The sequence below is a fragment of the Gopherus evgoodei genome, chromosome 2 (genome assembly GCF_007399415.2).
Source record: "Gopherus evgoodei ecotype Sinaloan lineage chromosome 2, rGopEvg1_v1.p, whole genome shotgun sequence".
Taxonomy (NCBI): domain Eukaryota; kingdom Metazoa; phylum Chordata; order Testudines; family Testudinidae; genus Gopherus; species Gopherus evgoodei.
Genome location: NC_044323.1, coordinates 77503256 through 77525370, shown reverse-complemented (window position 1 = coordinate 77525370; position 22115 = coordinate 77503256). Strand labels below are relative to the sequence as shown.

General features: G+C 40.2%; 1 protein-coding gene and 1 long non-coding RNA gene across 4 annotated transcripts in view; one reads left to right on the top strand and one right to left on the bottom strand.

Annotated features, from left to right (window-relative positions):
* ANO10 (anoctamin 10) overlaps positions 1-22115 on the bottom strand; it is a 270756-nt gene that overhangs the window by 56903 nt on the left and 191738 nt on the right. The window lies entirely within an intron of this gene.
* Positions 3049-8610, top strand: LOC115645854. Its single transcript, XR_003998845.1, has 3 exons — positions 3049-3134; positions 8210-8214; positions 8599-8610. It is a non-coding gene; the product is annotated as an uncharacterized LOC115645854 (long non-coding RNA).

Here is a 22115-nt window from a genome sequence, read left to right as displayed (position 1 = left end):
ACAAGCCAATTATAAAAGAGCTAATTCTATCCCTTATTTGCTCAAAACATAAATTCATTCATTTTGGTAGAGGGATAGATTTATATTATGGGTCAGATCATCAGCTGGTGTGAACTGGTGTAGCTACACTGTATTCAATTTAACTATGCCAATTTATACCAGCTGAGGATCTGGCTTTCTAACTCTACTATGTCAGGAGTCTTATGGAGCTTTGTTATACTACTTTTGTGTTGAGCACCTTGATCCTGCAGACTGATCTATGAAGACAGTTTCCCTGAAACTTTGTGGAGCCCCACTAATTTCAGTGATACTTCAGATGGATGATACAGGGGCCTCCCACCCGGATCAGACCTCAAGACAAGAATTAAAGTCCCACTCACCCTTCTAAGACTTACATGCTAGTGTATATCTATACTCTGAAGCCAGTGCGACTGTTCATGTGTTAAAATTGTGCATGTGCATAAGTGTTAGCATGATCAGGGCCTTACTTGTACATGCACATAAAAGCAACAATTATGAGTACTTTTTTAAAAACTTGGGGGCGGGAATTATTAAAACACAAAAAGTAGCCTTAATTAATAAAATGAGCAATTAATGTTCGTATTTGTAAGTTTGAGGATTTTTTAATTTTTAAGCAGAGCAATTACACTGCTTGTACTTTTTTACTTTTATCAGTGCTCCTGTCTTTTTCGGAGAGGAAAAAACATCAAAAGGCCTGAAACTGTAAGTACTCATAAAATGCTTCCTTTTAATATTATTTTCACAGTGTAATAATACTGTTAAATAGAATTACTCCATTATTTTATTAATTATTGCATTATTTCCTCAATTTTTTTTGTGACTGTCCTTCTCCTTCCTTTCCAATTGCTCCTTCACAGTGTTAGGATGATACATCCCTCCTCAATTCCAGCTGTCTCTGGGATCCCCACTGGGCTCTGACCCTGACCCCCTCCTAAGAGCCCTGCAACCCTACCTGAACCTGACATTGGGTCAGGTAAGAAAACAACCAGACCTTCTCGGCCAAGCTCTGATCACCTCTTGCCCATAGGGTTGGCAAGGCAGCAGCTGTATAGCCTGCTCCTGCCACTTTGCACTGTGAGAGTGTGCTGACATACCACAGCACCTTTCACTCTGCAGCACACACAGTGCATCAACGCACCCATGGATGGCAGGAGTGGAGAATGCAGCCGGGCTGAGCTGACCCCATAGGCAGGAGGTAGCTGGAGAAGGATTGTGGCCATGCAGTGTGGGGAGCAAGAAGCTCCCACCAGGCCAACCCCAAAGGATGAGGTGGCAGTGCTGATACAGATTATGGGGGAAATGTCAAGCTCGGGTCAGGTCAGAAAAGGATTCGATCACCATACTTGGGTCAGGTTTGGTTCAAATGTGCCAGGGATGAGTCCAGGGCTGGGCATTAAAATTAGGCCCAAGGAGACTTCTACACCTCTTCTCTCTCTCCATTCTATTTCTGGATAACCTCATTCAATTTAATATAAAAGGAGGCCTTCCATTTTGTATATTTAACTGATTTAAGATACAATGCCAGAAAATATTCTACAAAAAGTTCTCCAGGTATATTTTGCTGCTCTTCATTAATGTTTGTATTGCTCCACTGGGTTACCCATATGAATCCCATGGTAGGAAACAGCATTGCTATCAGGAAGTTTAAAAAAAAAAAAAAAAGGAGGTCTGAAAATTGAACACCTTTTATAAACTGCAAATGTCTTCTTTAAATGATTGGACAACTCCCTTTAAAAACAGGCAACAAGTTAGACTCATAGCCCAACATCAGTTTTCCCAGGGCATTATTATTTAATTGCATGGTTAGTAGTATTATTTATCTAGCTGCTGTGTAATTTGCTGATCATCTAGCCAATAATAAAGGCTTTCCTAAGGCCACTGAAGAATATCACCACCTATACGACTGTATGTTGCTTCACTGCATAATTTAAAACAACTGACAAATCTAGATGGTTGCAGTTGTAGCCATGCCAGTCCCAGGATATTACAAAGACAAGGCAGATACGGTAATAATCTTTTATTGGATCAACTTCTGCTGGTGAGAGAGACAAGCTTTCGAGTCACATAGATTTCTTCTTCCAGTCTGGAAGAGATACTCACAGCATCACAATAAAATTCAAGATGGAACAGATTGTTTAGCATAAGTAGTTAGAAGATATTGTAAGGGACCATTCAAGGTAGAGTGGCCCATTAACACCGCTGCAGTCATAGGACAAAAAGAGGGGGTTAGTAAGTTATAGATTGCTGTAATAAGCCAGAAATCCTGTGTCTCTGTTCAGTCCATGATTTTTAGTGTCTAGCAGAGTAATGAATTTACGCTGCCAGGCTTATCTTTTGAAAGTGTTGTGTAGGTTTCCTTTGAGGATGAGGTCAGATATAGAGTGATTACTTTTTGAAAAGTGTTCACCTACAGCTGACAGGAAAATGATAAAAGACAAAAACACCCTATATGTGAGTTCATTTGAGAGTATAATAATTATTTGGTTCCACCCAAATACTTGTTATTGGGGCATTTTGTGCACTGGATGAGGTATACCATATGTTGTGACAAACATGTGTAGGATCAATGGATCTTGAAAGGTAAATAGTAGGGTTGTTGATCAAGGAAGTAGTGGAGATATATCTGCAGGTTTTGCATCTGTTGTATCTGGCAGGGTCTGGTGCCACTTTGAGTTGGTGTGTCCTGGTCTGTGGGGAGCTTACTTCTGATGATGAGCTGGGAGAGGTTTGGGGGTTGTTTGAAGGCCAGAAGTAGGGGTTCAGGAAAGATTTTTTTCAGGATGGGGTCCCCACTGAGTATGGCAGGTAGTTTTTTGATGCTACCCTAGATGGTTCCAGTGCGGGCTGGTAGGTTACGATTAGGGGTGTGTGGTCAGAGGGGTCTGATTTCTGTTTTGAAGCAGGTTGTCTCAAGGTATTTAGGTTGCCTGTTCCATGATGCAATCTCCTTCTCTGGTGGAGTGTCCACATTTGGCGAAGGCAGTTTTAAGTGTGTTAAGGTGTATATCCTGGTCTTTCTCCTCGGATCATATTCTGTGATATCTGAGTGCCTGGCTGTAGATAACAGATTTCTTGATGTGTTTAGGGTGGATACTGGATCTGTGAAGACAGGTGTAGTGATCCGTGGGTTTCTTATATATGGTTGTCTGTAGGGTTCCATTGTTGAAGTTGATTGTGGTAGGGAAGTTGATGCTAGTGTGGGAGTGTTCCAGAGAGAGTTTGATGGACAGGTGGTGGTTATTGAAGTAGTAGTGGAAATTTATGAGGCAGTTTAACCCATCTGTCCAGAGGATGAAAATACTATCAGTGTATCTCAGGTATATCACTGGGTTCATGGTGCATTTGTCCAGAAATTCTTCTTCCGGGTGACCCAGGAAGAGGTTGGCATATTGAGGAGCCATTCTAGTACCAGGGCTGTTCCAATGGTTTGTTGCTGAATGTAAAATTATTATGGGTGAGAATGAAATGGATGAGTTTGACGGTGTGTTTAGGGCAGATATCTGAAGGCTGTCCATTGTTTAGTTTTATAAATATATGAGGCAGGCAGCTATGCCATCATTGTTAGGGATGTTGGTATACCGGAAAGTGACATCCATGGTGGTGAGGATGGTGTTCTGAGGAAGATTGTTTATGTTGCAGAATTTGTGAAGAAAGTCTGCTGTGTCCTGGAGGAAGCTGGCCCTCTGAGTGGTGAGTGGTTTGAGGATGGCTTATGCTAAACAATCAGTTTCACCTTGCTTTTTGCTGTGATGCTGGGAGTACCTTTAGCAGAACTGAAGAAGCGTGCTATGTGGCTTGAATACTTGTTTCTCTCACCAAGAGAAGTTGATCCAATAAAAGATATTACCTCACCCACCTTGTCAAATAGAGATGGGTTCAGCCAAACTTTCAAATTGGGACATTCATTCTGTAAGTGAACTGTAGAGTTACTATGTTACCAAAGTAAGAAAAAACAGCAATACCACCAGCATTCCCATAAAGTATTTGGCACCTATAAGAATTCAGCACAATCAACACTTGCACACAATATTTAGACTACATCTACACTAGAGAGTTTACAGCAACACATCTGTACCAATACAACTGCCCCGCTGTAAGATCTCTTGTATAGCTGCTCTATGCCAACAGGAGAGAGCTCTCCCATCGACATAATAAACCACCCCCAATGAGTGGTGACACCTATGTTGGCAGGAGAAGCTCATAGTGCTGTGCACACTACCACTTATGCTGGCATCACTTATGTCACTCAGGGATGTGTTCTACTGATGTAAGTGGTAGTGTAGACATGGCCTAAGTAACATGATAAAATGCATATAACCACAATACAAAGTCCACAACTGCTCTCTCTTTCTACAGATGTTTAGAGATCCTGATAAAAACTCCAGACAACTTATGTGACCTTTCCTTTATGACTATCTACTGACAGCTGCTGAATGGTTTATCTGCAATGATTTAACATCACAATTACCGCCAAAATCATCACTAGTTCAACCTGCAAACTGATTCAGTAGCACCAAAGAAACAGTAGTTAAAAAGGGAATTAAATATTACACACCTACACCCAGGTATGTTTTGTAAAGTAAAAAACAAAGATGTACTTTAAACAGCAGATATAGTTTCCAGCAAAAGAGTGGATCTGCATTCTCATTATATTTTAACTGCTTAACTGGCATAAGCAAAGGTCGTTTCTTTGTTTTTTAAACAGAAAAGGTGTCAGTACTGCATGACTTCAACATCAATCCAAAATGTAGCAACATTAAGAATCAAGCCAAAGCATATATCTTATGATGGTGCCATACACAACAACCTCTAGCTTCACTCCTCCACCTTTTTCAGCTTTCGTTTTCAGAAGCTTTCAGCATTCAGTTTTGTTTGCATTAGGCTTTCCTCCAAAATCGCACAGTCTGTTCTCACTGTACTACTATTCTTGAGAATCAAGCATTTTGAATGCTATAATGAAATCTGGATATAATGAGGGTAAATTATATACAGTTTAATCTAGTTAGGGGACTAGGAGATTGTGTTCAAACAGAGAATATTGTGATGAAGGCTCAGCACAATTCAGAATAGTCTCAGTCCTTCCTTAGCTTTTTATTTTGATTCCAATAAAATCAATGTAAATGAACTGCATAGGGGGACAGGGTTGGCATTAGTACTTCAATGACTTTTTTAGACTGCTTGTTTTCCTGGATAAATTCCTTTGTTGCTGTATTTAGAGCTATAAAACATTATAATGGCAAGTAAACTGATGTTTTCAAAATACTCACAATACAGGGCCATTTTAAAATGCCTAACAGCTGTTTACAGTTCAGGGTAAAGTGCAATCAGACAAATACTACATTTACTAAATTAGATTTGTGAAACTGGCTGCATATAACCTAACTATCTCTGCTATCAAAGTCATAAATATTAGGATTTAAGTAAACAAGCAAGAATGAAGGAATACAGAATTGAAAAGATTCGATTTAGTAAGAAGTTATTTACAAGAGTCAAACACACCGAAGAGAAGAGAGCAAAAACAAAAGAAAACGAAAACCAAACAACTTAAAAATAAAATGTAACAAAATGTAATAAAAACAAAAGATTGCCCATGCAAAACTCTAAAAAGACGGTTAACTAAGGGGAATTCGTCCAAAAACAATTCCTTGGGGATAAATTTACTCTTCTGTCATCAGCTTTGTTTTTGTCGTCAATCAAAGAAAACTATCCAATATGAGTGATATACTGGGCTAAATATCAAGCTAATTCCCTGCCTCTTGTTCACTTAAAAGCTGCACATGAAAGAATGATTACTTATCTTACAGTAACTGGGGTTCTTCAAAAGGTATTCTTCACATTGTCCCCATAAGCACAAAATTGGATTCTTTTGGTTAGCAGTGTTAGCAGCCACACCTGCAACCTGGATGCTCTACACCCTCAGATGGGGGACACCAAAGGGTGGAACAGACCCAACTGCCATTCAATTCCTTTGCCAATACAGAATCCCAGAGCTATAGGACTGTAAAAGCAGGGTGAGTCATGGGATCTATGTCGACAACAAATCTCAAGAACCAGTTACTGTAATGTAAGTAACCGTTCTTTATTCTTCAAGTAATTGTCTACATAGATGGTGACTAGCAAGCAGTTACCTCTTGGCTTGGAGGTGGGTGCTAGGAGACCCATTTAAATAAGGATTGCAGGACAGCTCTACCAAAGTGGGCACCTGATCTGGAAGCCTCAACTAAGAAATAGGGCTAGATGAATACGTGGACTGATCCCTACATAGCCATCCTGCAAATTTCTGATATAGGGATGCTTCTTCGAAGTAGTAGAGGCTGCCTGAGCCCTGGTGGGCTGCAATAAGCACAGGTGCATCTAACCTGGCTAACTGATAGCAGGATCTTACTGAGTTAGATATGCATTTATATACTCTTAGAGTGGATATGGCCTGACTCTTAACTCTGTCTGCAAAGTCAAAAACAATCTAGGGGAGTTCCTGAAGGGCACTGTCCTATCAAGATAATAAGACAGTGCCCGCATCCCATCAAAAGTGCGTAGTTTAACTTCCCCTTAATTTGAATGGGGCTTGGAGAAGAAGACTGGGAGGTGAGTATACTGATCCAAATGAAATTCAGAAATAATGTTGGTCAGAAACTGAAAGGAGGTATCAAAGTCATCTTATCTTTATGGATCTCTGTGTAAGTTGAACTAGCCTGAGACCCAGAATCCCCTCTACCCTCTGAGCTGAAATTTTGGTACTACGTATTTCATGGACACAAGATATGAGAACAGGTCACTAGGAGCCCACAGGGGAAATATATGTAAGAGGCCCTTGAGGAATCTAGCAACTAGAGGGTAAGAAAATATGGAATAAGGCTCTGAGTAAGAGGGTGATGTGCATAAATTGCTGCTAAATGTACCCATACGGAGTTGATGGAAATCCCTGATTGTTTTAGGGCTGGCAAATAGACCAAAACAGCAGAAATGGAATTTTCAAGGGAGGCAGGTGATGTTAGGATTTCCAAACAAAATACCTTTCCCTTTTGCTTTGAAAGCCAGCCTAGCTGAGTGTACTGGTTTGCGGTTTTTGTTTTTTGTTTTGTTTTTTGTTGCTATAGACCACAATGATCTGAATTTTAGCTGAACCACTCCTTTCTATGGCAGTTCTATAGCATTCAACATCCAGCCTACCACATGCAACAGTTGCTGATTCTGGGTGCAGACAGTCTGCGTAGTTTGATAGACTATGCTTGGCAAAGCAGATAATGCGACCAGAGGCTGCACGACAGGTTGATGAGATCAGAGTACCAGAACTGTCTGGGCCCATCCTAAGTTGATCAAGATCATCAAGCCTCTGTCCTAGCTCATTTTTCTCAGGATTTTTTATATCAGTAGGATTGAGGGGAATGTGTACATCAATCCTTGTGTTCAAGAGACGAGGAAGATGTCTGATCTCCTAGAATTCTGAGTGTCTGGCAGGTAGAGCCATGACATAATCTGATCATGAAACTACCAACCTCAATGTGCCTCGGACTGAGTAGCCATGACCATGCTCTCCCATTTGATGAAACAGTACACGGCCTTGGTATTATTTGTCAACACTTGGATTGTGGATCCCTGGAATGATGGGAACGGGGTGTTATGCTTTGCAGAACATTTACATGTATACAAGCTTCGGGCAGAGACCACATGCCCGGAGTTTGAAGGTGCTCTAAATGAGCTCTCAGTCTTTAAGCATCTTTCATCACAGCCTTGGCTGGCAGAGGCAAGAAGGGTATTATCATCTGTTATTTGTATTAAAGTCATGCCTAGAAGCCCTAGTCATGGACCAGGATCCTATTGCACTAGGCACTGTTCAAACACAGAACAAAATGAGACAACAGGTAGATATAGACATATCGGGGAGTATAAGGAAACAGCAAGACAATACTGGCCAGCATGATAGGCCAGTACACCAGCAACTTAAGTGTTGTCAAAAATATTTTTAGGCATCACAGCAAAGGAGAGTTTTGAGGAAGGATTTGAAGGTGAATAATGAAGTAGTGTTGTGGATGTTTATGGGGAGTGCCTCCCAAACATGTGTGGGATAGCATGAGAGAAAGCCTGAAGCCACAAGTGAGCAATGGGGGCTGCTGTCATGAGCAAAAAACAAACAAAAGGAAGGATTTCTTCACACAACGCACAGTCAATCTGTGGAACTCTTTGTCAGAGGATGTTGTGAAATCCAAGACTATAACAGGGTTCAAAAAAGAACTACATAAATTCATGGAGGGTAGCGCCATCAATGACTATTAACCAGGATGGGCAGGGACAGTGTCCCTAACCTCTGTTTGCCAGAAGATGGGAATGGGTGACAGGGGATGGATCACCTGTTCTGTTCATTCCATCTGGGGCATCTGACATTGGCCATTGTTGGAAGACAGGATACTGGGCTAGATAGGTCTTTGATCTGACCTAGTTTGGCCATTCTTACAAGCCAATTGGAGGCAAGCATTGACAGCTCAATAGTGAAAGAGATGATAGGTGGGGTGGGGATTGACTGCGAAGAGCTTTGAAAGTGAAAACAAGCAGCGTATGTTTGATGCAGTAGAAAACAAGGATCCAGAGGATCCAGAGTCAGAGATACAAAGATAGGCGTGACATGGTCAAAGCAACAGGATAGGAAAATGATCTTTGCCTAAATGGATATGGGCAAGCCAAGACTGCATTTGTCAATTACTACTTTGCAAACCTAACATGGGTCTTTTCATGATTTTAACAGGAGTTATTCTTGTGAGACTGTCGCCTATATGTCCATGTGATTTTTAGGTGAAGTTGGGCAAATTGAGTTATGTAGGTGCAGAAAGCCATATGACTTAGAAGTGTGAGGCACAGTTTCATTAACATCTTTGGACCAGCCTGGAGGTGACTGATAAGATCCAATATAGTTTGTAATCTTTCTTATTGGTGATAAGACCTCACTGACCTTGTTTCTAACACGGCTCCTATGAACTCTAGACTTTGAGTTAGATCAAAGGTGAATTTTTCTCTATTTTGAGGCCTAGAGTAGCAAAGAACCTTTGGATTACATAGATCAAGCTGGTCACCTGCTGGGGTGATTTCCCTCAGATAAGCCAACTGTCAAGATACAGATAGACCTGGATATCTTGCCATCTCAAGTAAGCCCCCATGACAGCCCTCAGTGCTGTGGAAAGACCAAAGGGTGGGACCCTCTATTGGTAGTGAGCATTCCCTACCAGGTATCTGAAGTATTTCCCAATGTCCTGAGTGTATGGGCAGGTGGACACAAGCATCCTGTAAATTAAGGGCCACAAACCAATCTTGATGCTCTAATAAGGAGATTATGGAGGCCACAGTCACCATCCTGAACTTGAAACAATGGACAAACTTCTTGAAATGTCAAAGGTCTAGGATAGGGCACCAATCCCCTTTCTTATTTGGCATTAAGAAAATAATGGGAGTAGAATCCCTTGCCTCTGAACCCAAAGGGTACTTTCTCCACTGTTCCAAGATGCACAAGAGAGTCCATCTCCTACGGGGAGGAATGGGGAACGAGGGTGGAGAGCATGGAACTGTATGCAATATGATTTGCTGATGAACTCTTAAGTCCATTGGTCCTTGATGATGCCAGTCGAGGCCTCCTGAAAAAAGGCAAAACAGTTGTCAAAAAAGAGGGGGGAAATGGGTAGAGATCCTCTGTAGGTTCTGCCAGGTTCTTGACTATGGCATCAAACCTTTTGCCAAGAAACAGATTTGGAGTGCACAGTAGCTAAGGAAGTAGCAGAGGGTCATCAGTAGTGGAATCACTTCTTCCTTGATGGTTCTGGCGCCCTGTGTGGATTATAATACTGTAATAAGACAGCTGATGGCACCTAAATGTGAGCAGCCAAGTCCTGGAGGATCAATGGCCTAGAGGGGCAAGCTAGAAGCTGGAGGATTCCATAACAGTTGGGAAGAGTTGGAGAGTAGTGGCTGACATTTTAACTGTAGCATGTGCGGGGGAGGGCTCCGTGAAAGGAAGAAAAACAGTTATTTACCTATATAGTAACTGTTGTTCTTCGAGATGTGTTGTGCACATACACATTTCACTGCAGGTGTATGCACGCCCAGTGCACTCAAGTTGGAAACTTCTGCCAAGAGTATCACTAGGCAACTTATGTGCCTCTTCACTCTTCATGCACTCGAGTGAGGGCAAAAAAGGGGCTTGGTCACTGCCTCCCTCTCTGTTCCTTTGCACCACTGTATGTAATGTCTGAGGTAGCAAGGAAGGTGGAATGGTCATAGAATGTATATGTGCACAACACATTCAAAGAACAACAGTTACTATATAGATAAGTAACCATTTTTTCTCCTTTTATGCCTTTTCCAGATAGCAGGGACACATGCATTGCCTAGTGGTACTGCCGGCAAAAGTCTCAGACTAGAGTGCACTGAGTTGCACATACACTTGCTGTGGAATATATATGTGAACAATCACTCAAAGAAGAAAGACTGTTTCTCTGGTATAGAGGAGCATGGGCCTGGGAAAAGGACCTGTGAAGGACACTTCTAGCTTGGGACCTCTTGTGAGCACTCTTGATTTAGGTTCACGCATCTTCTGAGAGAAGATGATGGCTGAGTAGCTGAGGAGTAACATATCTCACCAGGCTGGACATCCAGACTGAGCAGACACCAGAGGAGCCTCCTCTCACCAGGCCAGCACATCTCAGATTTATGTACACTTAGGATCAGAGGCCTAAGTGAGGGTGTAAAGATTTTTGGTACCTCCTCAGATAGGGGAAGGAACTGTGCTATTGTTTCACTGTTGTTGAATTCCCTTAAATTTCCCTTCCCTATTACAGCCCATTGTACACCCATTCCCTTGCCTAATATTCTTTCATAAAAATGGTTTCAGGACTCATGTGGGTGTGATTGGGTTTTGGTGACAGGGACTTCTGGACTCACTTAAGCAAAGGGGGCCAGTGCCCAACCCAAAGAGGAACAGGTGCAAAGCTCATTACCTTCGGACATCTACCAGCATCTATGTCCAGCACGGGTCGGGGGGTGGGGAGGGAGAAGTGTTGGAACCCAGCATAGGGCAGAGGGACACTGCCTGAAAGAGCTTTCAGGTCTAGTTTGTTTTTTTCCTTGGGACTGGGGTGCACAAGCCCAGAGAGTGTAAGTTAGCCCTAGAATCTTAATAAATGGAGATCTTTGTCAATCTTGGAATTGAAGAGGTCACAGACCTCAAAAGGCAGATCCTCTATTATTGTTTGAACTTCCCTGGGTACCCCTGATGACTGGAGCCAGAAGGATCTTCACATTGCCCCAGATGTGGCCATAGTGAAGGCAGCAGTCTTAGACACATCCAAAGCAGTCTGCAGAGATGTTCAGGAAATCCGATGCCCTAGAGCAGGATTTACAGTAAGTAATCCTGGCACCAGGTACATGTTTCCTCTTTTGAATGTAGTTGATATTGATGCTGGAATTTGTCACAATTCCTTTGCATGGTCCAACAATCCCTCATTAATAGGCATGGCAATCCTACGAGGCCTGAAAGGATGCAGAAAGTGTAGCAGCTTGTTCTATTTCTCTTGCAAACTACCTCCAGTGGTTTCAGCCATGTGTTTCATCAAATCTTGGAATGCCTTAAAGATGTCCATGAGACAAGACATGGAGGAATTTCCTGCCTCACCAGGAAAGAAGGATGAAATTATAGCTGAGATCAACAGTTCCTGTGTGTTGGCATGGTGATCATCATCACTCTCCTCCTGTTTCTCTAGGATCTGTGACTGCACCAACTGACCTGATTGGGAAGGTCTATACCACCACTTAAACAAGAAGAAGATCTAATCCTATAAGGAGGCGACAGTGAATGCTGGCTTGTGGGAAAAGGGTAGCATACCCTAGGGTTCCGAGTAGGGCCATGATTAATAACCATATGAATACTGGACTGATGGACCCTGGAGGAGGATACGAAGGGGGCTTGTTCATTGTGACACTCATGCATTTTTCTGCTTAAAGAACTATTTCTTGAGTTCCTCCCTAATGCCAAATGTGATACCTACTAAAGAGGCTAGCAAGAGATGATTCCCTGTTACATACAGATGGAAAAATGAAAAAGAGTACGTCTCCTCCATTAGCAGGTCTATTATTTTTGATGTGCTAGGGAGCACTTGGATCCTTTCTATAAGGGCAGGGGAGGGAGTTGTTACTGATGTCATTGGAGAACTCTGGCCAGATCTTTGGAGGACTTTAATAGTGATGTCAGACAAGGCTATATAAACTCAACTGCAGCTCTCTCAATTCCAAATTAAAGGGAAAGGGATACTGAATCAGATTGTAAATAAAGAATGACTTTCTTCTTCCAGTGACTCCAACATAACACCATTTGAAACAGGGCAGTGAAATACAAATATTGTGCTGTACTGTGAGCTTTAGTCTCTGATAAGCCCTTTTTAAACTCAAATTCACTTTCAGTCTAAATGAACTTTTAAAATTATTGATGTGCATTCAACTTTGTTCTTTATTACAAACCATCCTATTACTTTTAATATATTCATAAGAATGATCACTCATTCAAAACTGCTGCTGCTACTTAGGGTGACCAGATGTCCCAATTTTATAGGGACAGTCCCAATTTTTGGGTTTTTTTCTTATATAGCCTCCTATTACCTCCTACTCCCTGGTCCGATTTTTCACATTTGCTGGTCACCCTACTGCTGCTACTACTACTACTGTAGACATCATTTAGGATCATATTTTTTCAGTACATTTTTCTAATATTCTTTAATACTCTAGATGTAATTTGTTTCAAAATAACAGCTAGTGGATTGTAGCACTGGAGAGCACATATATAATATACTTATACATGTTACATAACTTTCACATATTGTGACAGCCAAATGATCTCCAGGATTTTTGACCATCAAAATGCACCTCCCTTTCCTCAGCCTCCACTTTAACTGAGGGATATGAGATGTAAAAAAACAACTGTAAGTACAAATTCAATCTCTCATCAGCCTGGAATCAGAGACGATTCTGATAACAGACTAACCAGGTGAAAACATATTGGGTTGTTGGCTCTGTGTGCAGGAGCTCTTAATCATAGCACAGCCATTGGCTAGAGTTAGAAGAAATCCCTGTTTTTCACAAATGTTTCTTCCCCTTATTTATTAACAATGCAATATTTAGCTGAGTGGATGATAAATATTTGCTAAGATTTGGGGGGAAATCCTTTGTTTGTAACCACTCTTTTCAACAATTAAGGAACAGATTTTGAAAATATCTTTGAGGAAATATATCTTTTTAGTTCAGTTAGTGCTTTTCGCGTTCTGCATGGATATCAGCCAGGTTCATTACTTTTAGCAAAAAAAAAAAAAAAAATTAAATAAAAAAATTGGCTTTTAAAGAGTGACCATAATTGTATAGTATATAATGCTTATTTTTAAAACCATTTCCCCATTATAATCATTCCTTTGAATCTTAAAAATAGCTTTTATTTCCCTACTCATTCATAAAAAATAATTTTTCAGGAAACTGATTTCTCACACATGCCATGTCTACAGGAACTGAATTTTTTTTTTTATTTAACAAAAACTTGAATGTCTATCTTACTTCACTGTGCCAAAGCATTTTTCATATTTGCACCAGCAACATTACATTGATCTCAATACAGTAGAAAGAGAATATATTGCGTTATTGTTATGGGTCTAACAAAAGCAGCATTTTTTTAAGATGTCATTGATCAAGTATAAGAACAGTAAAATCTGGAGGAATTTCAGATTCTAAGTGTCTTATGATTATGTCTGAAACTTGGGCTTTAACTACTACGTATTTTCTCTTTAACTGTGGCAACAAAAAGGCAACAAAGCATCTGAACTAAAAAAAAAAAAAGTGACATTTTAGTTCTAACATGCATGCAAACATGATCACAGGACATGAGATAATTTGACCTAAAAAGCTAAGAACCTTTGAGCTTTAAACCAGAGTTTCCAAAATTTTTATCTTAATGTAACAGTTTTGTCCTCAAAACTATCCAGTATGATAAATGTTTGCTGAAAAACACATAGTACACCAGTAAATAGATACACTTTTAAATATACCTATACCAGGGAAAAGTAGCTGCTAATAATCAGTTGAGCCTTTAAAAAACTGCCTGCTGTGAGTAAAAATACAAATAGTAGTTACACATCAAATTATAGCACAGAATTGTGTCTATTATTCAGACAGTGTGGATTGCAGAGACCTGGCCACAGTACTATATACCATGGAGGTGCTGGTCACAACTTCATAGGTAAAGTTTTCTACTTCAAGTAAGGATTTAACCACTTTGTATTTATATTATAATCTTAAACTTGCAACACTTTATAAGGGATTGAAGTCACAAGGTTTCTGCAAGGAAACAAATACAGTATATAGTCGTTCATAAGCCAATTTTTTTTAGTCAAAAAGGAAAGCACCAGAGAATGGGGTCGGCTTATGAACAGGTATAGAGAGGGAGGAGTGGGACATAGCCCCTCCCCCCAATAGAGGGAGGAAGGAGAGGCAGCAGTCAGAAGAGAAGAGGCGGTGCCAGAGTCTCCCCGCTTCTGGCCATATTGCTCTCCCCCCAGCCTCCAAAGCAGCTGCAGCTCCGGGGCTGGCAGGCTGCAGCCATGCTGCTAGGCCCCACCCCCCTGGGCAGCCTGTGGCCACTCTGCCCCGCCCGCTGGAATGTGCTGCAGCCGTGCTGCCCGGCCCAGCCCGCTGGAACATGCTGCGGCCGTGCTGCCCAGCCCAGCCCACTGGAATGTGCTGTGGCTGCTCCGCCTGGTCTGGCCCGCCGGAGCAAGCTGTGGCCGTGCTGCCCAGCCTGCCGGAGCAGCTCCAGCCAGGCCAGAGACATCCTCCCCTGGCCCTCCCTAGACAAGGTGGGAAGAGATGGATAGGGAGAGTGGGAGGGTCCCGGGCTAGGAGTGGGGTCATGTGGGGGGTGGTCATTGTGGTTACTCCCCTGACCCCCAGCTTCTTCCCTCCCAAAAATTTCCCCACAGTTGCTGTCCTGGCCTGTCAGGGTGAGCAGTGACACTTTGTTTACTTAGATTTACCTCCGTGCCTGTAGATGCTAGAGGTAAACAAACCATCTCGGCCCACTAATGGCTTATCCTGATGGCCCAGGAGCCAAAGTTTGCTGATCCCTGAATTATAGGGTCGTCTTATGAACGGGTCATAAAAATTTTCCATTTTTACTTATCCATGTTGGAGGTGGGAGGGGGGTCGGTTTATAAACAAACCAGTTTATGATCGAGTATATACAATTTTTCTATACATACATACATACATACTATTTCTAGAAAACATTATTACTGATTTGGTGTGAGATACTTAGACACCCAATGTATTTATTTTTGTAGGATAATAAAAGTTAGAGATGGACAAGATTGTATGAGGTCATATAAGCCATCTCCCTACCAATGCAGTATTTTCTCATTGTATATAGTTATTGGTTTTATGTAAATTATACATTTAAATGTCCCAACACCAGCTGATAGGACTTCCGCTACTTTTTGGAAGACTCTTCCATAACCCAATAGATGCCATTGTCAGGAAAGATTATCTGATATGAATTTTAAATATTCTCTTTCTTATTTTCATCTATTTCTAGTTATCCTTCTTGTGCTATCCTCCTCTCTTCATTCTGGGTATTTACATCTTTCAAGTATCTGAAGACAGTTTTATTATGTTCCCCTTAATCTTTTTGACACATTATGTAAGATTAATTTATTTACTTTTTATAGATCATAGTTTTTAAGACCAGAAGAGACCACTATAACCTGCATAACAGAGGCTTAGCATTTCACCCAGTAATTCCTGCATCTGGCTCATGATTCCAGTTGAACTAGAACTTATCTTTTAGAAATATAGTCAATCTTGATATCAAGACTTCAAGTGATGGCGAAGCCACCACATACCTAAGTAAGTTGTTACAATAGTTAATTATCCTTAATGTTACATTTTTACTCTTTACTTCCAGTCTGAATTTCTCTAGCTTCAGCTTCTAGCCATTGTATCTGGTTATGTCTTTACTAGATTAGATTATGAACCTTCCACTACCAGAAACTCTCCCCCCACATAGGCACTTATAAACTAGGATCAAGTTACTACTTCACCCTCCCTTTGATAAATTAAATAGATTGAACTTCTTACATCCCTCATTGTAAGACAGGATTTCCAGAGTTTGAATAATTATTTTATCTCTTTTCTAAATGAACCCTTTCCAATGTCTTCAACATCCTTTTATTATTATAGGGCAATTCTTCCAGCCCTTCTTTTCTCTGAAATCCCACCAATATATCAATATCCTTTTAGTAAAGTACTATCCCAAATTTAATATAGTATTCCAGCTGGGATCACACTTCCTGTTTTATGATGTGATAGCTACAAAATACGAAGTCCTATATTGCATTGGACATATCACATTGCAAACATGTCTAATTTGCTGTTCATTAGCATTCCTAAGTCTCCTTTAATATAAAAGGGTGATGGTGAGTTTTTTTCCTTTTTAATCTTAGATCTATTTTCTAGGGCAGGAAAATCTCAAAACTAGTTTTAGCCTGTGTTCTAGAGAGCAAAGAATAAATTAAATATTTACTTTTATAATCTTCTAAAATAGATAATGAAAAAATAGCTTCCAGCTTTAAGAGAATCAGTGAAAAAATATTTTGCTGTCCTTAAAGAAGTGACCTTTTGTTGCCTACAAAGTAACCATGTCCGTTGTAAATTTAAAACTCTTGAAAGTCACACCCAAACTTAGTGTAGATATCAATTCGGCCACTGGCACATTATTTTTTAAGATTTATTTAAGACGACCTAGTAAAGGACTTTTGGGACATCTTTAAAGTCTCTGTTCACAAAGGACAGTGGTTTGTTAACTGATCTATAGACAAGTGGGGGTCTACAGTGCTGTTTCTGTCACAATGGAGATGCATGTCAGTGATGATTCCTGCTAGCTGTAATACAGATAAAGGCTTTTAGGGCTACCAGAGCTTTTTAAGCCACTACATTTAAAAACAAAATCAGACAAAATCACCTTCACTGCATCATACTACTTCATGTAAGTTTGCAAGTTTTTCTCTGGGGCAAATTCCACAACAATCAAATTTGCAACTGATGCCAGCTTCAGAGGAATAGCAAAAACACAGCAAGGGGACAGAACTAAGCTGTCAGGTGACTCTGAACAGGTTCCTTCAGCGTGGAGGCAGGAAAAGAGTGGAGAATTTGTATTAATAAATGGCTAGTCCTACCCCGAGAGAGAAGAAATAAACAGCACAGATTAAAAAAATAGTGAACATAGTATGGAAGTAACGTAACCAGCCATATCCAAAGTGAGCTTATTTTTATCTTTTCTTAATGTTGTCCTAACATTACTATTTTCAAGTAACCAAGCTCTACAGATATTGCATGCAAGGTAAGGAATTGGATATTGGAGAGTTGGAAGAGAGATGGTCCATAAGAGGATTCCACCATTAAGAAGTGATCCGCAATGAGAGTTTGAGAAATATTTGCATAGGGAATGTGATCCTCAATGAACAATTTGTTAATATTTCTTCGACTGACAACTGAAAACAAATCTAACGTGCTACACGAACTCTAGGTCCTGTGCATAAAGCAATGCATGAACACAGAGTAAACGTTACGCTGTTATATACACAATACATTGTCACTTTTTATTTTTTGTGTTACTTGGCAATGGAATTACATATAATTTCAAAGGAAAGACACCAACTGAAATATATCCCATTCTTGTCGTACTGCCAGGTATAACATCACTGAAATGAAAGCACAAATCTCAGAGTGCTACCTCTTATACAACAAAAATTATACATATCCAGAGTGTCAGTGGGCAAAGCCAGTTTCTACCTTTAAAATAGTTAAAATTATGGTGCCTGCTTTTGCATCATCTGAGATACTAGTTCTTGCCACAATAGTTGGGCAGTGCACTCCTGCTTCTTCAACACATGCATGGACTCAGTCATTATACAAGTGTCAGCACTAATGTAACAGTGATTTTTCTGGCCCTCTACCTTAGCTCTCCTATGGTGACAGAATCAGATAACAATGCAGTGACACCAGGGATTAGCAGAGGTAATTTACATAGAAGGATGAGATGTTTGAACTCTGCTAGGCTAATGTTATTCCCCCTTTTTATAGCATTCTTTTTTTAGGAATCCTGAGGCTTCCTGCTGCTCATCCTCCTGCTGTTTCTGAAGGGGGATCTGCCAGGAAAATGGAGGCCAGGGAAGCAGACATAAAACAGGGAAAACAGGACATTTTGGAAAAAGTCGGAACAATACTGAAATTTTGATAAAAATCCAGGCTCACTCAAATTAAATGCCTATTAATAGTTGGGTGACAACAGTCACTTGAAATCAGAATTCTTGGTGCACTTTATGCCATTTTTATGTGAAATGGAAGAGTTTGCTCCCACTGTGTTCAAGACAGTCAGAATGTAATTGGGCATCCCTGTGGATTCTTAACCTATGAAGTCTGCTGTAACTGCAGAGTGTTTAGGTTTAAGAATAATTTTCACCTAGTCTTACTCATTTTACTCCGCATTTCCTTGTAGATATATTACCAATGCTCTGGGATGTTGGGGGGATGCAGAGGAAAGAGGCTTGACCTTTGTTGAATTCCATTCCTAGGATCTAGGTCAGAGGCTAAAAAAGGTAAGACTGAGGTTTCTCTGCAAGAATGGTTCGCTGCTGTCAATGTGTGACATTAGGAACAAATTTAACTTTGGCAACTATGAGAAAAAGAGCCAATGGGTTGTTTAAAAAATAAAACTAAATTTTCTCGTGAGTCTGCCCCCCATCCCAGTTAACAGCATGTAATTAATCACAATCACATACCATTCATACATATTTCTAATTCTATGCTTATGCAAACATTCTCTCATTACAAATATAAATTTACCTCTATACCACATAGACTCTGTGTCATCTCACTTTTTCAGTTATCAGAAATAGAGAATCATGAAACTGATATTACAGAAAATGCTATAAAGGCTAATGAAGTTAACCCCACAATTTATTTTGGGCTCTCGCCCTGCCCCCTTCCCACCGTTTCTACATTTAGGGTGGTTCCTCCAACGCTTTTATATTGACAGGTTCAGAGGGATGCTCTCAAGAAGGGCTCAACTTTAGGGCATCAAGAATGCTTTGGATTAAAAGTATATTGGGAGAACTATGTGAGCAAGTTTGTGTGTTTCCGCTATGACTGGTTACAAATCTCTCACTTTCAAGAGTGATAACATTTACTAAAAATATATATAAAAAGATAATTATGTTATGAAAGTCTAATACATTTTATGAATAGTCTATCCCTTCTGCTAACAAACACACACAAACCTTGTATTAAAGGATGTCCAGGGGCAAGAGATTACTCATTAGTAATAAACATAAAATAAATAAACAAGGAGAAATTGCCTTTTCAAATTAAATTTAAACAGGTTTGGGTTCTTTCTTTAAAAAATCTGACAGACAAAAATAATTAATAACCATTTTATTTGAACACCATGTATGAGTTTGTGCTTTAATTACATAATCAACATTTGCCTGTATCAGGAAACTAGATTTTTCTCAGAGTACTCCAATATCAGCATGAATCTTTTCAGCATCTAAGACAATAATTCACCATAAGGAAATGCTCACTGAGCTGCAACATCCCCCCACCCTTACTTCACTGTATGCAAATTTTATCTACATCAACTAACATGAGAGTTACCACCAGTAATATACTGAGCTCAGATGACAGCTTTGAGTGATAGTTAGATTTATAAATAATTTGGCTGCAAAACAACATGGCAGCTTTCTAGGTTAAGAAAATATAATAGATACCAATATCAGGTACTCAAACAGTTTGCATAGCAAAACAAATGAAAGAGAAACAAACCAATAACCAATTCTGCCCTCTCCCTCTCCTTTCCTCCACTGTCCTTCACATTCTTCCCACCATCAACAACTCTCTACTTACTATCTATAGGCAGGCAGCACAATGTGTTAACTGCAGCATTGTTGCTGAACGTGCCAGTTACATACATACGTCCAGTAAACACACACCTCCTGTGCTAATGGACATACCTGACACTCTGATATTCTGTTGATTTCAGTGGAATAGAGCACAAACTATTTCATGATTCTGTTTAGTCCCAGTGTCACAGAGGCGGGAATGTTTCTGTTATCCTTTCAATATATTTATTATTTGTCATGGTATAATTCCCCACTCTGAACCTTAGCGTCCAAAAGATGGGGTACCAGCATGAATTTCTCTAAGCTCAATTATCGGCTTAATACTTGTAGCGCTGTCACCAACCAGGAATTCCAGTCTGGTACACTCTGGTCCCCCCAAAAACCTTGCGCAGGGACCCCCAAGACCCAGTCCCTCTGGATCTTAAAACAAGGAAAGTAAACCCTTTCCCTCACTGTTGCCTCTCCCAGGCTTCCCCTCCCTGGGTTATCCTGGAAGATCACTGTGATTCAAACTCCTTGAATCTTAAAACAGAGAGGAAAATCCACCTTCCCCGCTCCTTCTGTCTTCCCCCTCCCAGACTCTCCCTGAGAGAGAAAGTAATCCTAACACAGAGAGAAAATTAACCTCTCTCTCCCCCTTCTCTCCTTCCTCCCCACCAATTCCCTGGTGGATCCAGACCCAGCCCCCTGGGGTCTCACCAGAATAAAAAAAACAATCAGGTTCTTAAACAAGAAAAGCTTTTAATTAAAGAAAGAAAAACAGTAAAAATTATCTTTGTAAATTTAAGATGGAATATGTTACAGGGTCTTTCAGCGATAGACACTGGGAATACTTTCCCAGCTTAAGTATACAAGTACAAAGTAAAATCCTTTCAGCAAAATACAAATTTGAACTCCTTCCAGCCAAATACACATTTGAACTCCTTCCAATCAAATACACATTTGCAAATAATGAAAACAAACATAAGCCGAACTCGCTTTATCTACCTAGTACTCACTATTCTGAACTTATAAGAGCCTGTATCGGAGAGATTGGAGAGAAACCTAGTTGCACGTCTGAGCCCACAGAGTGAACAACAACCAAAATCTAACAGCACACACAAAAACTTCCCTCCCTCAAGATTTGAAAGTATCCTGTCCCCTGATTGGTCCTCTGGTCAGGTGACAGCCAGGCTTACTGAACTTGTTAACCTTTTACAGGCAAAAGAGATATAAAGTACTTCTGTTCTATTAACTCCTACTATCTGTTTATGACATTATTAAAGGCACTTATCTGTCTTTCCCTGTTATCTAATGAGGAGTCTTAAAAATGAGAAACAATTCAACAAGGAAGCTGTCTTCACTGATTTTTCCCCAATCCATACTTTCTTGCAGTTTTATCCTTTTTTAAGATAATAGGTGGAGATTATGGCCACATAACAAAATAGAGCACACCACCTCAAATCCCTCTTCCTCACTGCTTTGGAATACTACTTTCAGCAAGGAACATCGGACACTAATTGTGCAAAATCATTGTCGAAGAGGTAATCAGCCAGCAGATGGGTCTGAACAGAGAAGAGCTGGAATCCTCCTCCAAACCTAGACAACAAGCAATATACTGGTTCTTCAGAGTGATGTACATCTAGTACCTATTATCTCAAGGGAACAGAAGTCCCAAAGCTATTCTCAATCAGGATCTTCTGCAAGAATGGAAAAACAGACCCCTCTTTTAGCATCTCTCATGCATTAAAATAAACGGGGACAGGTCCTTGTGACAGTAGTCAGAAGAGGGATTTGGTATGCACTTAGCACAGCAGTGAGGAGGAGGAAGCTTCCCTGTGACATATAAGCCTAACATTTTTTTTGCTTTTAAAAAAATGTTTTTAGAAAAATCAATTTTAAATTTTGAAGCTAAAATGAGTTAAATTACTAAGATGATGTTTATTGCCAGAAGGTTTATCTATGATTATCTTGACTATTTGAAGCTGAAAGAACTTGAAAATATGCTTTAAAAATAAATGCCTCAGTATCTTTTCATGTTGTCAATGAATTATTTTGCCAGCTGACATCCAGAAAACCAAAGCTGTTTTAATGTGACATTAAAGAATAAAGGCAAGTCTCCACATGAGAGCATTCCATTTCAGTACA